Source organism: Pectinophora gossypiella, chromosome 21 (genome assembly GCF_024362695.1).
Source record: "Pectinophora gossypiella chromosome 21, ilPecGoss1.1, whole genome shotgun sequence".
Classification (NCBI taxonomy): domain Eukaryota; kingdom Metazoa; phylum Arthropoda; class Insecta; order Lepidoptera; family Gelechiidae; genus Pectinophora; species Pectinophora gossypiella.
In genome coordinates, this window is record NC_065424.1 from 11731363 (window position 1) to 11751135 (window position 19773).

The window sequence follows — 19773 nt, forward strand, 5'->3', positions numbered from 1 at the left end:
GAATCATCTTACTTTTTCGGACAATCAGGTGATTCAAGCCTGAAAAGTCTTTAACAAACAAAGGACAGTCTCACAAAGTGATTTCGATAATGGGCCCATCGGGAATCGAACCCGGACCTCCAGATCGTGAGCCTAACGCTCTAACCACTAGACCACGAAGGCTGTTATTTAGTTATTTCGTTATTTATTTTAATGTAGGTTATTAGATCAAAGGAAATCCTCGTATTTACGAGACGGAGGATGTATGAAACGATACATTTTACATCTCACTTCCTTTCTAAAACCTGATGGAAGTCGTAAGGAAGTGTCTTGTAGAGTAAGTAATACCATAAAATGAGGAATAATACTACGTATAGAACGGTAACTCTCCCTCCCACAGTTTACAGGGCATTTGACTAGGCCAACATACATACACACATACATATATACATAAACTTGTAGCAGAGTACAAACTCTGCACATACTGGCCTTTCGTTCTGGCTAGTTTTTATAAACCTACCAACGAATTATTATATTCGATCGCTAGTTTCTACGAACAATCAAAATTTTCGGAATTATAAAATAAGAACCGACAAATACTTATAGGTTTAGAACTAACGAAGGCTATAATTCATATATGAAAACTAGCCAAGACAGACCTTAAGCTACAATACCTATACCTATATCTATACCTTTATCATAATACCATCTAATAACCCTCAACTACAATGCCAGTCGTGCGGCCGCTACTGTCGCTGTCGCATTGGACTTTACAGCCATTTTAAAAGCTGCCACAGAAACGCTGTTTGGATCATCAGATAAAGATGTAAAGGCCTGAGATGATGATGATCATAATATTAAACTTGGCTGTCATTTCACATTTAAGTTTTTGATTGAATATATTATACTGTTTAGATCTGGCCGTGCTCTCTAATTCTGGATTTGTCTAGCCTGTAATTTGTCATCGTCATCACCAATCATTCCTCTACTCTGCCAGCAGTTCAGGATACCATCCTCCTCACCCATTTTGCCGCAAACTCTCCCCTATTTCCCACCGGGGTAAGCAGAGACTATGGAATTCAATTTGCTTCCATCCTGACACACTTCTCTTGCTCTTCTTTCCATTGGACGTATTTAAAAAGTTTAATATAATAAATAGTTCAAGTACGGTCACGAGCATTAATAATTAATATGTATACACTTTGGTACCATATCACATTAACTTTTTTGACAAAATGAACTGAAGTCTCATTAAATGTCAAATATGTTAGTGCGACAGAGTCCTAAAGTGGGTACATTATATTGCTCATGACTGTACCACCGTAACACGCTTCCATAACTAATATAATTACTTTTATTTTATTTTACATAACGACATATTTCTTTGCATCGTATAAATATTATGATTACTTAATTAATCCATACATTTTTTTATCAGATAAGACAATGTGCAATAGGCGTTACTACTTACTAAGTTATTATGCAGATTATGACATAAACATTATTGTGTGTAAAGTACATTTATTAGGTAAAACTGATTATGTAAACAGTACCAATCAAAAACATAAATGTGAAATGAGAGCCAAGTTCAATATTATAATAAATGCCTTGGTTGTTGACTTCAACGACAAAAGAAGTGAGATCTAAATGGGTGCCAATTTCAATGGTCAGACCTGAAATTTATTTATAAGTAACAGTATAACATATCATATCTTCTTGTAACATAAGATAATGTATTGTAGCTTAAGGTCTGTGTGTATGTATGTATGTAATGTATGAATTTTAATCAAAATAAACGTAATAATAAGTCCGACTTTTTGTCACGTTTTTCTATGACGTCACAGGGTGCTTTTTCATACAAATTCCGTAGTAATTTCGAGTATTGACGTTTAGTAAAAAATAACTGATTTGACTAGTTGGAAACTAACCCATTGAAACTAATCTAAGGAATAAAATATAATATCAATTAAAAAAATATTTCTTGCTTGCTATTGTGACTTTTTTAGAATATCATATTTCTGAGACTTCGCTTCGCTTGACGGGGTTTTCCACGTATAAAATAGCCAATATTGACACCATATCTCTACATAGAGATCGCACTATGTCACATACTATAGCCATAGAGGCGGCCAATCAGCTCGCGACACCAAACACTTCAGAACCCCGATACCGACCCCGCCGGCGTGGTCGACGATTTCCCTCATTCAGCGCATATCGCTATCGACCCGCTAGGGTTGATTAATCCTTTCAAAATATTCTTCCTCTCAGACGACGCCCTGAGCCGAGGTTCGCGCCCAACTGGGCACCCTCAGGCCTGTTGTCCTAAACGTTGTAGGTACAACTTTTTCAGTAACGAATTTTGTTGGCCAACATCATCGGTTGGCTCGGTTGCCGTACCCGCGGATTTCTCCAGCCGTGTTGTAGCTGAAAAATCAGCGTTTTGTTCGTGAGAGCGAAAACTTGCGCTGAGCTATGACCGATTTGCGCTGCTACAGCACACATACATACCTGGCGTATTTAATACAGAGCTTCGTCTCTGTTGATTGGTTGTCTGTATCTAATCTTTTTCTTTTTGTATGCATGTGTGTCTGTAGACCAAATAAATGTTTTTATTTATCTATCTTGTACCGGGTGAGAGCCTTCAGCGCTCCTCATTTGTCGGGCCAAGTAGTTAAAATCTACAATAAGACACGTCAAAAAAAAAGCACTATGTCACAGTGGGGACCAACCTCACTACATTGTTAGTGATCGTAGTGTTTTTCAAAACAGACATGAAACCACGTACCAAACACATTGTTACATTTCATAAGAGCTGTTACGATAATCTATGGCACAATTTCAGTAATAACCACTGTGTCATAGTGTAATTCTAACTCTATGGTCGTAAGGAAAAAATGTTAAAACACGTAGGAAATATAAAGTGCAAAAACGTGTTAAAACTATTACTTATTATTATCATTTGGGTAATATAATAAGGCAATCTGATAAATGGTTATGTTAAAGTCTTTATGTAAAAACAACAAAATAAGTTGTTTGGTACCTATATTTTTACTATAATTTGGATATGTAAGGAAAAAAGTTACGCTAATCCTAAAACCATTTCGAGATTTCGTGTTAATTTAAATTAAATTTAAATTAAATTAACACGAAATTATTTCTCTATTTTTAGCTCTCAAGTCTCAACTGCTGTCCCATCAATCTACTTCTGTGTGGGTTGTGAGGTGGAATACCAAGCTCATCAAATCTGGTGTCAGGGTTATTATTGAGCCGCCAAAGGCCCATGAAAAGACTCGTGTAACGACTGAAAAACTTACACCAGTAAGTAGTAACCGGGACCAAGGGCTTAACGTGCCTTCCGAAGCACGGATCATCTTACTTTCGGACGATCAGCCTGTAATGTCCTAACCAAACTAGGGAACACAAAGTGATTTTTGTTACTCGAACCCGGGATTCGAACCCGGGGCCTCCGGATCTTGAGCCCAACGCTCAACCACTGGACCACGGAGGCCGTACGAGGCTTGTTTCCCATCAGTTATCTTACAATATACTTATATGTACTATTGAAAAAAAAATGTAGCAATAGGTAAGTACATAAAATAAGTAATTATTACCATAATTAACGTACTTAAATAAGTACATAAATCTCACACCTGGTATCCCTAATGGGGTGGGTAGAGCTATAAGTAAACAAAAACAACTTAGAGCCACTGTTGATCATCATCATCAATTTAAGAGCCACGCTCTTGTCGGTGTAGCATTTTCCATTCCAGTCTATCAAAGGCCAATTCCTTGACTCCTATAATTGATACGAAGTCGTAAACCGACCGACAAAAGCGGTTATACTAAACAATTTAATAAACAACAATTGAATTCTACTGCAAACACTCTGGTTTATGTGGTTCGCCATTTGTATCAATTTGTAAGAACACGTGACTGTATAAACAATGCACTCCTGCGCATCCCAAAGATAATTTGCCAAGGGCGTTTGAATTTAGAATGCAATATTCTTTCCGTCACTGGTCTAGTGGTACACCGGCTTGTTTCTCAAACGGGGAGCGTCGGTTCGATTCCCAGTACCGGACTTGCAGCAATTAATTTATGTTTAGGCCGGTCATAGGATGGGTGACCACAAAAAAAAAGTTCATCTCGAGCTCCGCCGTGCTTCGGAAGGCACGTTAAGCCGTTGGTCCCGGCTGCATTAGCAGTCGTTAATAACCATCAATCCGCACTGGGCCCGCGTGGTGGTTTAAGGCCCGATCTCCCTATTCATCCATAGGGAAGGCCCGTGCCCCAGCAGTGGGGACGATAATGGGCTGGTGATGATAATGAGTTTTCACTAACACAGTTGGCTCGATCATTATGGACGGCGATACAGCTCATCACCTACCACGATTGTCTAACAGGAAGCTTGATGATGAGTGGGTACTTAGTTCATCTTGAGATGTACGTACGGTCACGAGCATTAATATGTTAATGTTTCCTATCCACTGGTTGCCTGGAAGAAATTGCTGCTTAGCAATAAGGCCGCCAGATTGTACTGTATCTATCATCATCTGTGTTAATTTGTTTTGTATGTTGTGTGCAATAAAGTATATTTGATTTGATTTGATTTAATATGTATACACTTTGGTACCATGTCACATTAACTTTTTTGACAAATTGAACTGTAAGTCTCACTAAATGTCAAATATGTTAGTGCGACAGAGTCCTAAAGTGGGTACATTATATTGCTCATGACTGTACCTCTGACTACCCCATTGGGATATAGTTGTGAGCTTATGTTACGTTATCTTCGTTCCTCTATTCTAAACCGGGTGAGAGCCTTCAGCGCTCCCCACTTGGCCGGCCAAGTAGTTAATGCCATCTGCGGTAAATATGAAATGCGATGACTGCTGTGGGAGATTAAGAAAACAGCACTTTTTATGTTTTGTCCAGCATGTCTAACCAGTTACCGCTATAGTGAGTAATTTGCTATTGACATAACTGTAGATAGACACAGCTGTGCCATCACGTTAGAAATGACACAAACAAAAATCATTGGCGTTCAAGGGGGTTAAAATGGCCACATCGAAGCAATTCATCAAAGAAAGCAATATTGCTATTTGACATTTGTTTGCATTGCGCACTTACTTTTATACGCGCAAATTTTAATGTCCAAATCGCAATATTGCTTTCTTAGATGAATTGCTTCGATGTGGCCATTTTAACTCCTCCAGTTCCTTAATTTCTTTGACATTGCCTATCCATTAGTCAATTCAGAGGCAATTTACAAAGAGTAAAAAACAAGTCGACAAGAACAGAGCATAATTTTTCAATTACCCACATTTGGTAACCGAATAGCATACAGCCTAATTAAACACCAATTTATTGCTTGCTGCCGGTCGTTCTTAATTAACTGACGTTTTCACCTTTATCCTCTAAGGAATAAGACATATTGTCAACTATGATGAATTCAGTACACTGTACAAAATATGTTTGTTTTAATGGTATTTATTTAAAAATAACCACTTTTTATTTGCAGCCAATATCCTAGATAAGTTGATGTCAGGTTTCTTATTACTATGACAATAAGGCTCATATAATAAAGTGGGTCAGTTATGTCGTGTGGAGTAAATGTTGTTTTTTAAATATTTATTTTGACGTAATGATAGTAGTAAGCGTTATTTTTACACACGTAGGTGTTAAATTCCTTTGACAATGACCATAAATCTACACTAATATTATATAAATGCAAAGTAACTCTGTCTGTCTGCCTGTAGCCGATTCACGCTTAAAACTGCTGAACCAATATAGATGAAATTTGATATGGAGATAGTTTGAGATCTAGAAGAGGATATATAATCGTTTTTAGGGTTCCGTAGCCAAATGGCAAAAACGGAACCCTTATGGATTCGTCATGTCTGTCTGTCCGTATGTCACAGCCACTTTTTTCCGAAACTACAAGAGCTATACAGTTTAAACTTGGTAAGTAGATGTATTCTGTGAACCGCATTAATATTTTCGCACAAAAATAGAAAAAAAAAAAACAAAAAATGTGGGTTGCCCTAACTTAGAATAAAACTAAAAAAAATTACATCAAACCCATACGTGTGGGGTGTTTATGGATAGGTCTTCAAAAATGATATTGATGTTTCTAATACCATTTTTTTTAACACGTTCTCTGCCGGTAGTATAAAAAATAAAAAAAAACAAAAAAACTTTTTGGTGGAAATATAAGCGCTAGATCAATATATACATATATATATATGAAGTGTTTTGATTCGACACTGGATTCCATAGATATTTAAAAAAAAAGTTGCGAGGTCATAATTGACCTACGCGGCGCTGTAATACTTATAAGTGAATATCCGTTATGCAGGCGCCGTGTAGTGCACGCCTCCGGTCACCCCACACCTAAGAGATTGAAACATGAATTGCTGAAAAAAGATGGACCTGTTGCTAAATTGAGACGTTTCTGCGTCGGTTGCTACAAAGAAAATGTTAAAATACATGGGTCAAAAGTCGCTCGGAATAAAACTAAAAAAGTAGTTACATACTGTAAGAACTGTCCTGGTAATAATTGAAGCATTGTAAGCAATAATATACTGTATATTATTGCTTACAATGCTTCAATAAATCTCACCGTTATTTGTAGTTTGTTTTTTTAATAATTTAGTAGCGAACTGTGTAATAATTAATACAAATAAACATGATTTATAATGGATGCATTTGTTTTTTCCTAATTGCTTTGAAATTTCACCCATATAATTTTCATCTTTACGATTACTCAAACACCATACTAAAGGATTGGTCTACAGCGCCATTCCGGTCACCTGCTATAGAGAAATGTTCAGTAAACATGGCCTACGGCTCACAAATCAGTTTCAAACTTAGTCCTACCGTGAGGTCACTGATGCCCTACGCGGCGTCTCGATCTAGTTCAGTTGAGGTCACCGATGACCTACGCGGCAGAGAACGTGTTAACTGAATTGTTTGCGCGAGAGATTCTTCCAAAGTGGTAAAATTTATGACTTCTAAATTAAGAGAATTATAAAACCAAAAAAGAAATATGATATACATTACCATGCAAACTTCCACCAAAAATTGGTTTTAACGACAATTATTAAGTAGTTTTTTTTATTCCGCTTTTATCGATGACGTACATACATTTTATTTTATTTTTTTTGTTTTCCCTGAAGGGTAAGGCAGTGGGAACTATGCCCATACAGCCACGTCTTACGTATTTTTTTTCTTGATGATTGATGAAATGATGAAAGGTGATGATGATGAAACCTAAGCCCCCACCCTCGGAGTAGACTCCTACTCCGAACCCCAAACGAATTAACTCAAAAGTCCGCATAAACTTTCGAGTTATGAAGCGGCTTCTTGGCACGAAGCGAAAATAGGCAGATACACTTTGTTTATTGAATATTCCGATATAATAACACTCGCGAATGTCTTCTGACTAACTTAATGCGATCATTAACCACAAAACACCACTTCGTATTAATTATTCAGATTATTCAATGAAGAAAGCAACTGTCCCGTTCCCGTTTCCCGCCAAAAAGGCAAAAAGTATCTCATTTGACTAAGATGTCAAATAAGCAGTTTTTAAGGTTATCTTCTTTCCCTCTCACACTTCGGTTATACAGAACGTGCTATCCCACATTAATTACTTCCCGCCTCACGATAATTTAAGATATTATTTTCATTGTTACCTGTTTCTCAGAAACCATTTTTTATTTTATCAACTGAGTCAAGGTTGTGCCGGTCAGCGTGACGTCACCGCACCACAATTCGGTGACGTCATAGCTCCAGACAACGTATCGCGGTTTTCCTTGATTCTTAATTCAAATTCAAAATAAAGTCTGCTTGAGAAATAAACAGGATGACTTAAAAGATATTCGGCATTTTAAAAAAGTTTAAACTTGTCGGAATTAAAAATAAAACGTAATTTATAAGAATACTATTTGCCTAGGTACCTATTCTTCTTCTGTAGCTATGGCTGAGGAGGAGAAATGACAAGAAACTGCAACAGCAAATCATAAATCATTATACGTCTAATTATTTGCCAGAGAAGCTTTGAATATTGGTGTCTCTGCTTAGTGCTTACCCCGGGGAATTCGCATGGGTTTATATGTGGCCACCCCGCAAGTAGTAAGCGTGAAGGTATGCAGTAGTCTGCATCATAGGTACTAGTCGTTTCCCGTTAGTAACCGGTTCCGGCGCTCCATTGCTCTTGCGCTGCATTTTGTTTATTTTCGCCGTTTAGATGCCTCCACATTCTTGCTTAGGCTGTTTAAGTTCACGCCTGTAAACCCTAAGGGATGGGCAGAACCCCCAGTTGGGAGTAAACAAACCTGCAACCACTGAAGTGTTTAGAGCCAGATTTTGATCGCTCGAACGGCGGTTATAAACGGGCTCACGATCCGGAGGTCCCGGGTTCGAATGTGGGAACATAATGTCACAAAATTCACTATGCCAGCCCTGGCTTGTTTAGAATATTACAGGCTGATCACCAGATTGTCCGAAAGTAAGATGATCCATGTTTCGAAAGGCACGTTAAACCGTTGGTCCCGGTTACTACTTACTGATGTACATAGCCGTTACTCATGTAACCTGTGGCATGAGCCATTGGCGACTCAATAGTAACCCTGACACCAGGGTTGATGAGGTTGGTAATCTATCATATAACCCACGCGAAAGAAGATTATTTTAAAATATGACTCATAAAATAATCGACCAATATGTTAATTTCAATCAAAAAGTTAAAAACAACAGCTATTCGGAAAATATAGCCATAGTTAAATAATTAAAAAACAGAGTCCATAAAATTGTGATTTTGGGCTCGGCCGTGATATCATTCGGTTACCTGATTAATCCTGGCAATTAAATATTGAGATCTTAACATGTGACTAGGGGGGTTAAAGAGGCCACATCGAAGCAATTCATCTAAAAAGCAATATTGCAATTTGACATTCGCGCATATAAAAGTAAGTGTGCAAACGAATGTCGAATAGCAATAATAATATTGGTTTCTTAGATGAATTGCTTCATAGAGTAAAGAATAATACCAAGTAGAGAAGGGACATTTTCTACCCCGCACTGATACGAGATAGAAGCGAACTTGATTTACCTCACCCCCTCTGGGTGTCACTTTAGTTCTTCTTCTTTTATCGTGTGGGTTGTGTGGTGGAGTACCAACCACATCAACCCAGGGTTACTGACATGGCTCATATAACGCTGATTGACTACAAACACTGACAATCTGGTAATCAGCCAGTAATGTCCTAACGAAACTAGGGACCACAAAGTAATTTCACTTTAGTTTAAATAGCCGTAAGCCGCTAAGGAGTGAAAGGGACCGCGCGCGGACTGTGCGTCTCGCTCAGTTTTACGAAGTTAGGCAGCAAACGATACGAATGAGATTTTTGTATGAAGTATCCGGGGTGTATCATAACTCATCTTTTAAGTAAAAATCACCAATTTTCTACTGTCACTGCTCGCTAGATCGTTCACACAAGCTGAGACCTTGAACTTCTATGCACGTGGAAATAACGCAATAGTTACTAACTCTCTGAAAAAATGACTCCCAAACCACAGACTAGACATTTATTGTTATATTTTTTATACCTTCGTAGAGTCTACCGGTAACTACAAAATTTTGTAAGTTCTTTGGACTTGGCGTTAAAAAAACATATAATACAAACATGTAACATTTAATTGTATGTATGATAAATAAATAAAAAAAAAAATACGATTTCATAGGCAACATTAGGCGTCATAGTAGCCGTGGTAGCCCAGTTGGTAGAACGCTTGCCTCTCACTTTGAGGTCGCAGGTTCGAATCTAGCATAGGTCTAAACCAATGATCGTCGAATTTGTTTTCAAATTCATGTTTGGATCATAAATGGTTATCACGTGCTCAGCGGTGAAGGAAAACATCGTGAGGAAACCCACATTCCCGAGAAATGCATTTTCGGAGGTATGTGACCTAACCTGTATTGGGATAGAAGGCAGTCGCTTCTGTAAAAAACCGGACCTGTCAAATCAGGTCAGGTCAGGTTAGGTAGGCTGACCCTGGCAACATGTTATCAACAACTGAACTTGTATGGACAGAAATGTTAAAGCTACATCTTGAGCAAATATGGCTGCAAGTTTTGCCTACTCACTCTCGGTATCTCTTACCTCCAAATGTTGTCTGGAAGAGTTTTCTACTTTAGCAATAAAGCCGCCTTGTGTGATCTTAACTTCTCTCTCTAGTACTTAATGGGAAGACTTATTCACAATTTGTCATGTTGGTTTGGAAAATAAACTATTTTCTTTTTTCTCTTAAAGATTGCGAGCGTTTGTATCTGTAAATCTTTTGGTTTTTATATCGTCTAACAGAAAACCCCCTACCTCATCCGGCAAAAATTTCATAGCGTGATCTCGTTAGAATAATATCAAATCGATCTGCTATATGTTATTTTGCATATTACCAATTTCATGCTGAACTCTCGTAACGGTCACCCGGTCAACGGTCAGACAAATTGGATCTTTAAAAAAACACCTTTCCCAAAAACCGTTTCACATAGCACAATGGTCGATTCGTCTTGAGAAATAATTTTTTTTTCGCACGAAACTCGTAGACTCCATATATATTCTCTTTTTATAGTTCTTTTAAATTAATTGAATTTGAAATTGCGTTTGTGCCGTTACTAGGCTTGGAGATGTAGTAATTGTGGCTCTGTACCTAAAGGTTGCCTGAAAGAAGTTGCTGCATGAGCAGGCCGCCTTTTCTATGCTATGAGGTCGCAGGTTCGTATCCAGCACAGACCTAAACCAATGATTGTCGAATTTGTTTTCGAATTCATGTTTGGATCATAAATGATTATCACGTGCTCTACGCGTAAAGTAAAACGTGAGGAAACCCACATTCCCGAGAAATGCATTTTCAGAGGTATGTGACCTAACCTGTATTGGGCTGGTTTACCCTTCGCGGGTTGGAAGGTCAGACAGGCAGTCACTTCTGTAAAAAAACTGGACCTGTAAAATGTTCAGGTTAGGTAATCGGACCCTGTGAAAAACGGGATAATGCTAGAGAGATATGATTGTTGGAAATCTTAAAATCACACAAGACTGTTCTCAAGAAGTAGGGCAACTATCTTAAAAGAAAGAAAGTTTTGCAAGAAAAAACAACAGATGGAGCGTGAACGGTTGTAATTGAAAGCAAATAGTTGTGTCATCAGATATTGTCAACTAATGGCGTAATCGACAGAAATCCGCCATCAGAAATACAGACCAAGACTTTATTCTTAAGTATAATAAAACTTTAACAGTCTTGATAAAAAGTTTAGGTACGCCAGACAATCTAGTCTTTAAAGCGGTCTTGTTGGTCGATTCTATAGTTTTTATAGCACTAACTGAATTGTGTATATACTGAACTGCTCAGTAAATGAGTCTTTGGATCAAAAAGTAAAATAGGAGTGAGACGGTATATGCATGATCAGTTAGACGCATTAATTTTGGTTCCTCCATGTCTTACAAACTTGTACGGTCACGAGCACTAACATGTATACACTTTGGTACCATGTCACATTAACTTTTTTGACAAATTGAACTGTAAGTCTCACTAAATGTCAAATATGTTAGTGCGACAGAGTCCTAAAGTGGGTACATTATATTGCTCATGACTGTACGTACATTATTTTGGTCATATAAAAGACTAATGATCCTCAAAATCCAGTATGGCAAACCACAATTCACGACACTGAAAAATTCAGCACACAAATGCCAACGAACTCCAATTTAAAAGAACGAAATTGACATCAGATGGATCTATTTACTCACAATTGTTTCGCAACATGATCAAGAGGATTGATGCAGCCACACCTTTCACCTCTGCACTTTTTCGATGACCATTGCCGTCTGAATAGCTGCAGGGTTTGAAAGTCTTAGAACAAACAACGCCTTTGATGCCGGACTCTTCGATATTATCGATTCGGCCAGTTTTAGGTCTAACAACTTCTTGGACCGCAAATTTGGAATCTTCGTTCAGGTGGTAGAGTAAGTTTTCGCTTGGTTTCGGTTTGTCGTTAATATTGCTGACTTGAGAGTTCGTGTTGTTTTCCTAAATGGATTAAATTGGGCTGGAGAATGTGTCGGTCGGGCGCGGCGCAAGTCATGTACGCTTTACATGCTCTAGTGAAGGTTTTAGAACGTCAGGTTTTTTTGCTAGCAATATTTATTTGTGAATTTAACAGCCACGCTCTTGTCGGTGCAGCATTTTCCATGCAACTTTTTAGGGAAAATAGGGCAGTGGTTTCCCTCGTAAAATCGTAATATGAAAAAGAAATATTTTAAAATGATCTTAATATGATGCTTGAAGCGATAAGGCAGCCATTAACAATATACTAGTTAAGTTCTCTTTTGTAACTATTTCCTTTTACTTTGGTAATATTTCATTTGAATTTGATGATAATGGTATTTTACTTAATTTAGCTTTTTTACGCGGCATTTTATAGGGTTAGCCGGACAAATGGGGAGCGCTATTTGTATTGAAGTCTAAAATGGATATTTGGAACCTTCGTGGAGGCAGATTAGCAGCTTATGGGTTGTATGGATAATCTACCTTATTAGAGAGGCTATAATCCAACCAAATTACACAGACCTGACTCTACTTGAAGTAAAAAAGAAAAAAATGACCACATGGAACTTACTAAGTACATGGCAATGGATCAATTGGTGACACATACATACATAAACTCACGTCTATTTCTGGGGTAAGCAGAGACTATGGAATTCCATTTGCTTCGATCCTGATAAACTTCTCTTGCTTCCTCCACATTCGAGTAGCTCGTACTATACCTTTTTTAAGGTTGAGGAGGAGATGGGCCTCCTTTTATAAATAAAAGTCCGAACTATGATGGGTATCTTCTATTGTTCATCACATACACGGATAGGACAGAATAAACACACAATCACAATAAATTATATAAAAATCTCAGAGCGAGTTAAAAGTGCACCTGTCTCCTAGCAAGCCTTTCACCCAAGAGAGAGAGGTGAGGTGCGGGGGCGAGCGGTGTGACATATGGCCAAGCGTGAGTCGAATTTATTTGGCACTGGATACAACATCATTCAGCCTTGTCATACGCCACAAGGTCATCTCCAATTTGGTCAATTGGTGTCCTTATCGCTAAAAGCGATTTCTAACAGGCAACCAATGATTCGTACTCACATTCACAACAGCATACAATATATCAAAATTAAAGTTTACAGTAAGCGTTTATAGGTGATATTCATTAAATCATTTAAATTACCGCCGCCATTAATTTTGTTAATTACTCAGCTACTTTATAACTTTCGTTTAATTTAGAAAGCGCTAAAACAGATGATCCGTTAGAAACAATTTGAGCGTATGAACTCACATATATTTTTTTGGATAATGAATAAGGCAGAATAGGTAACTGATTAACAGCCTCCGTGGTCTAGTGGTTAGAGCGTAAGGCTCACGATCTGGAGGTCCGGGTTCGATTCCCGATGGGGACATTGTCGAAATCACTTTGTGAGACTGTCCTTTGTTTGGTAAGGACTTTTCAGGCTTGAATCACCTGATTGTCCGAAAAAGTAAGATGATTCCGTGCTTCGGAGGGCACGTTAAGCCGTTGGTCCCGGCTATTAGCCGTAAAAAACACCTCCACCAACCCGCATTGGAGCAGCGTGGTGGAGTATGCTCCATACCCCCTCCGGTTGATTGAGGGGAGGCCTGTGCCCAGCAGTGGGACGTATATATAGGCTGTTTATGTATGTATGTATGTGTAACTGATTGCTGAGCTTAAATGTTTTTAAAAACACATCAATTAAGTACAAACGGTAAACTTAAAAACTTTACTAACACGAAAGAAATCAAGTCATCTGTTTGTTATTCAAGGGATTAAAATATAGCTGGCGAGGATTGGGTACATAATACGCATCTGCCTACCATGCACAGCCATGGAGTTATGTTATTAGCAGAGGCATAAGTTATCAGAAAGCCATAATGGTGATAGGATAGTCGATTTGACACCTGAAACCAGCGTAGATGAAACTGACATTACAACCCCCACGATAGAAGAAGACATCACATAACAAAAGCTCACGTCTATATCTAAATTGGGTAGTCAGAGGTACATCCATCGCGATGAACTAAGTACCAAGCATTCTGTACCCCGGTACCGGACTTGTACCAATGAGTTATTAATTTATCTTAAGTGCAGTTTTCACTAACACAGTTGACTCGAACTTTATAGACGGCAATACGGCTCACATATCATGTTTGTCTAACAGAAATCTGTCTACAAAATATATCGATTTTGTTGATTACTTTTTATACTTAAATGAATCGTCCTTCCTTATTTATATCTTTAGCCAAATCAAACATGTGCTTATAAAAACTAAACATCTTGATTAACAATACAATGATCATGTATGCGTATAAAAACGATCAATGAAACGGAATAAAAATTCGTTCGATTGTACCACAACAAATATTGTAGAACTATTATCATTGACTTCTATTAGGTACACGAGTTTCAGCATTTTCTCAGTAAATAAAGGGAAACTGAGATAAAATACTATCTGCAACAGTCTAATACTACGTATTCCGAGTTAGATGTGTACAACAATAGAATATATTATAAGACAAACATACATACTTCCTTTCTTTGTGAAAGGCCTTTGACCGGTGCATGATTTTTTAAATAATAAAAGTAAACGATTTGAGATAATGTACTTGTTTACTAAAAGGAAGACTTGGTTGTATGTTGCTCTGGAGATGAATTTTCTTTGCGGTAGCGGTGGGAAATATAGTTAACATAGAAGAGCGATTCGAATCCTTGGGACCCTGGGATTCGGATCTTTCGGATCGTCGTAAATCGAATCTTTCGGATCGTAGGATTCGAATCACTCTTTTAGCTAAATAGCAGCACTCTCAGCAGCTCTTTTAGCTCAGTAGCTTTCAGCGCAGTATGTCAATCTCTGTAGTTTTGCAAGCAAATAAAAGCCTGTCTGGCCTAGCTTGGAAGTAGTGTTTAGAATCTATCATAGTATGAGTCGTGCACAAAGTCGTTATTCTTTAATTCTTTACTATCAATATTGGGGCTCACCTACTGACGTTTTTGCATATCCGCATATAATTTTGCTAACATGACATCATGTGAGGAGTGCAAATAAACTTAAAAATAGTTTATCATACCAACATTACGTCAATATCAGCAGTATCTCGCGTCCTTTTATTGAATATCTCTAAAGCATATGACAAATGATAAGTATAATAAATAATCAATTCGTATCAATATGTTTTAGATATGTTTCTCAATAAATATTTTGGCGGGCATTCCTTTACCTTTTTTTATGTGTCGACGCTGTAACGAGTTTACCCAGAAAGTGCCTATTCAGTCTTGCTTTAAAGGAACTCAAGTTATAAGTTGAGGGGAACACGGATAGCGGAAGTGCATAATGATGCGAAGCGCCTGGTGCGAATTTTGAACTGATACCGTTAGTAGAATTAGTTAAGCAATTTAGAAGGATCAAAATGGATCGTGATATGTAATATCCTCTTTGTTATTTATGAACTGTACGTCTACAAATTAATTTTGCATTGATCTGTAAAGGGAGAGCTGTTAGGTAGAAAATATTGACAACATGGGCTACAAGTACAAATATGTATAAGGAATATTTTTTTAAAATTGATAAGTTTTCTGTGTGTTGTGTTCCAAAATCCATCAAAATTATGAAGAGAGGATAAGTGAACAGGTTAAAAAGTAGCTATTTTTAATAAAATCATCTGTCAATCGTCTGAATGATCATCATGACCATCTGAATTTTGCAGTGTTACCCGAATCATCTCTATTACTCACGTCTAAACCTCCCATTATCCTTTTAATTCGCATCATCATTTTGTCCGTAATTTTAAGTTCAACTTCTATGTGTTTTTAAGTATTCCTTTAGCTGTATGTATGCATTTAAACCATTAGAATGACGTCATGATTGAGTCATTTCCACAAAAACGTGAGCCGTTTTATGGTTTTTAACAATAACACCGACTTACGGATCACTATCTGTATCTCGGAAATGTTGATTTTCAAGAGAGCATAAACATATATATATAAGCTGACGACTATATCCCAATTGGGGTAGTTCGATGAACTAAGTATCCCCACATCACCAAACATTCTGTTAGACCAACGTGATAGGTTGTGTTGCTGTCAGGAAAGTTTTGTATCAAAATTGCAACAGGATCTTCAGATTCTTTCAATTCACCGCCACTTGCCATGAACCTAGTTAAGCGTCTTATTGTAATTATTTCTTCTTATTTTGGTGCAATAAAGTATATAATTCGTAGTACCTAATTCTGGAGTTTTCAAGTGTAATGATAGCATTTGCTAGGTAAGCGTATCACACCCCCACAAGGGTCCCATCTTAAGCCACATTGACACTATTTGTCACTTTCACACACACAAGTTGCAAATTATTTCGATAAGCAACAGTGACAAAACAATCCCATACACTTTCTTATCTGTCACTGTTGTTTGTCATAGTCACTTGCACCTTGGGTAAGGCCCCAGGTGAGATTTGATTAAATGTAATCCTATAATAACCAAAAAATACCGTGTTATTGGGGAGCCCTTTGCGCCACTTCTTCTCCTTAGCCATAACACGTTCAAAAGTGGTGGTGCACTTACATGTTTCTTCCATGCCCTTTTCATCTGCTTAGGATACGAATTTCGGAATCAAAAACTATCCTACGTCCTTTCCAAGGTCTCAAATTATCTCCATACCAAATTTCATCTAAAGCAGTTCAGCGGTATGACTATAAGGCGACGAAATTCAAAAGCACTGAACTGACATTTGTCAACGTCAACCTCAGCGTTGCCATAAGTCAATACCACACTTGTTTTTGACGTCTCTTGTAGGGTATTTGCCTCACTACTTGGCCGGGCAGATAGTAGACTAACTATAGGTATTTGTTATGACATCACTTGTGACTCCATCACATTCTGTTTATTATTTACTAAATTGTTATTTACTGTTTTTATTGTGCACTCATGATTGTTTTGTTTTCTTACAAGCATTATGGTCTATTATGTATTATTAATATTATTATCATTCTATATTAACTAACGGGTTAGTCAGGAAACATCGTAGCTTCCTCCATTGCCCTATCCAACCCCTCCTATTTGGATATCGTCTACTGGAAGAAATTTCTATTAGAAATAAGCGAAACTTCTTGTCTGTCTCATTCGTCATCGATAAAATAATAAAAAGGTAAGTAAATATATCGGGTAATATTGCCTAATTACTACCTAAATTGTAGTAAAATAGCCAAAATGGTTATCACGAATACAGATAACCCTAAACATACAAAACATTAACAAGAAAGTAAGTAGGTACCTATCTTTCTTTATCTTAAGCATTTTTAATTGTTTAAAATTGAAATATTTGCAAAAGAAAGAAAAATGATTGGATTCCAAACACTATTCTTTAAGTATAGACGTCGCGTTGAAATCTTTCTAACCTAATTCTTGAACGTAACCCAGTTTGCGGAACTATTTTAGTTAGCCGATACACACAATGTCCCATAAACAACCCGCACACCTTGAAGACACATTATCAATATGCATAACCTGATAATTATTTTGCAATTTACATCATCAACCTTATGTATACTCACGACGAGAAAAAACACATCTCACGAATAACCTTAAAAGAAAAACCGTTTGTCAACCGAATTCTTCGATTTTTATTTTATTTTTTCACAGATTATATATTAAACCTCCGAAGGAACGATTTGTTTTTAAAACACACAAAGGCCACAGACACTTACAGTTTTATTTTTTAATAGACTGCCCGAGAATTTAAATCTTGGAATGCAAAATGGCGGGCGTTCGTGCCGCGACGCGGAGCAGCGCACAACTGACGACTATGAACTGTCAAACTTGCTCGACGAGTTTGTATGTGTTTGTGTGTAATTGCGAGTGTGTGCGGAAGGCTTGAATGGATAAACCGTCGAAGATATAAGCAACGGTTCGCGCCTGAGTCAGTATAAAGCGGCTAAAAGAAAAATACGGGTACTTTTTTAAACGATTGCTTTCTTATGAGATAATTTTGATCTCTAATAACGAATGTCAAGGTCGGTTTTATTTCTATCTTTCTCTAGTATCATTGGCGCTTCGTTCCCCCATTTCTTTTGATTAATGTGCGTACATCATCGTTGTATTGGCTAACAGATGGAGTTTTCTTTAGTACACAATATTAGTGAGTCAATCGACCTAGTTTATTAGTTTTGAGACATATTTTTGGCTCAAATCCATGACTAGGGTTAAATAGCCGCCATATTTTTTCAATGAGATGCTAAAAAACGCAGAAAATTTGGTGTTGCACAATATACCTAATCATTAATTAATTAACCGAGTTTCAGATACAATTTTCACCTTTAGCGACAAATTGTATTTCAATGTGTTAAAAAAATATAATTTATTAAAGATAAAAATAATTTATTTGCTTATGTTTGCATTACGGCATGCAAATATACATATATAAATATTAACTCCATTTTCTATGTTTGTTTTATGAAAATAAGATTTAAAAAAAGCACAAAAAATCGCAATCTATTATGAACCTGGTGACATAATAACCATGTCTACCATAATAATGTGGAATGGGAAAATCTTTGCTCAACATTGGACTAAAAAATAGAACACTCAGAAAAAACGTTAAAAGAAAATGTCGTAATTATGAATGTTATGATTAGAATCTGATATCCAAGCAATAATATTGATTACTTTATGAAGATTTAGACCTGAAAAAATTGCTTTTGATTCACATTAACTGTCAGGCAGAACGTAATTAAATAAAAAAAAAAATGAGCGATCTTAGACTAGATGTGAAAAAACAAATAATCAACTGGGAAGTAGGTAGGTATGAATCAAGAAGTTTTTATTTGAATTTAAATGAATGAATGACATAGAGTAAAAAATAATTATTATTTAAAAAAGAATTGTGATAAGTATGTCCCTCGAACCTATGTGAGCCCAACGCTCAACCACAGGACCACGGAGGTCGTTACTGAGTCTTATGGGCGAGAGATTTTCTGTATGCATGTATTTGCCACAGTTAATAAAGAAAGTAAGTATACAATGTTTTTCCCACAGATTATATAAAAGCTGGTGAGAGGATGGAGTGTTTGCTTGGGTGTTGATTGGGTCAATTAATTTATAACACTTTAGCGAGTTCATGAGAAAGAAATAAAGACTTGTAGTTATGTAGACAAAGTATATTTTAGCAAAACGTAACGTAATATAATACGTTTATTTATAACTATATTATATTATCTAAGGTATTAAGATCTATATTTTTAACTTTAAATATAAATCAAGGAGAAAAAATCATAGAATTAGTAATTCTAAATTGTATATGCAACCCGGGTTCCTTGGCAGAACTTAAGACTTTTCTTTGAGATACTTTTTCGATAGCTAAAAACACTAACTTGTGTAAATATTGGGCATGTTTTTCTTCATAAAATTATATTTATTATTTTAAACATATTAAGTAGAAAAATCTTTATAGTTTCAATTTAAACGATTCTAATAATTATACCACCTTTATTAGCATCTTTTAAATTATACGGTGCAAATACCTTATACCTACACCCCTTTAAGTAAGTACTTTCAATGAAGACACGAGAATTGGGTCGTGTACTAGGTTCACGATAAATTATTAGATTCAGATTACTAAATAAAGACAGATCTAAAACTAACGAAAAACATTTTCCTTTTTCCAATTAACTTATTTATGA

At 36.8% G+C, this 19773-nt stretch overlaps 1 protein-coding gene across 3 annotated transcripts in view; it reads right to left on the reverse strand.

Moving 5' to 3' along the window:
• LOC126376453 (microtubule-actin cross-linking factor 1) overlaps window positions 1-17894 on the reverse strand; it is a 278361-nt gene extending 260467 nt beyond the window's left edge. For all 3 annotated transcript variants that reach the window (XM_050023773.1, XM_050023772.1, XM_050023782.1), the window contains exon 1: window positions 17803-17894. The gene's annotated coding sequence lies outside the window, so the exon portion shown is untranslated. The remainder of the gene's footprint in view (window positions 1-17802) is intronic.
• Between the last annotated feature and the right edge of the window lie 1879 nt (window positions 17895-19773).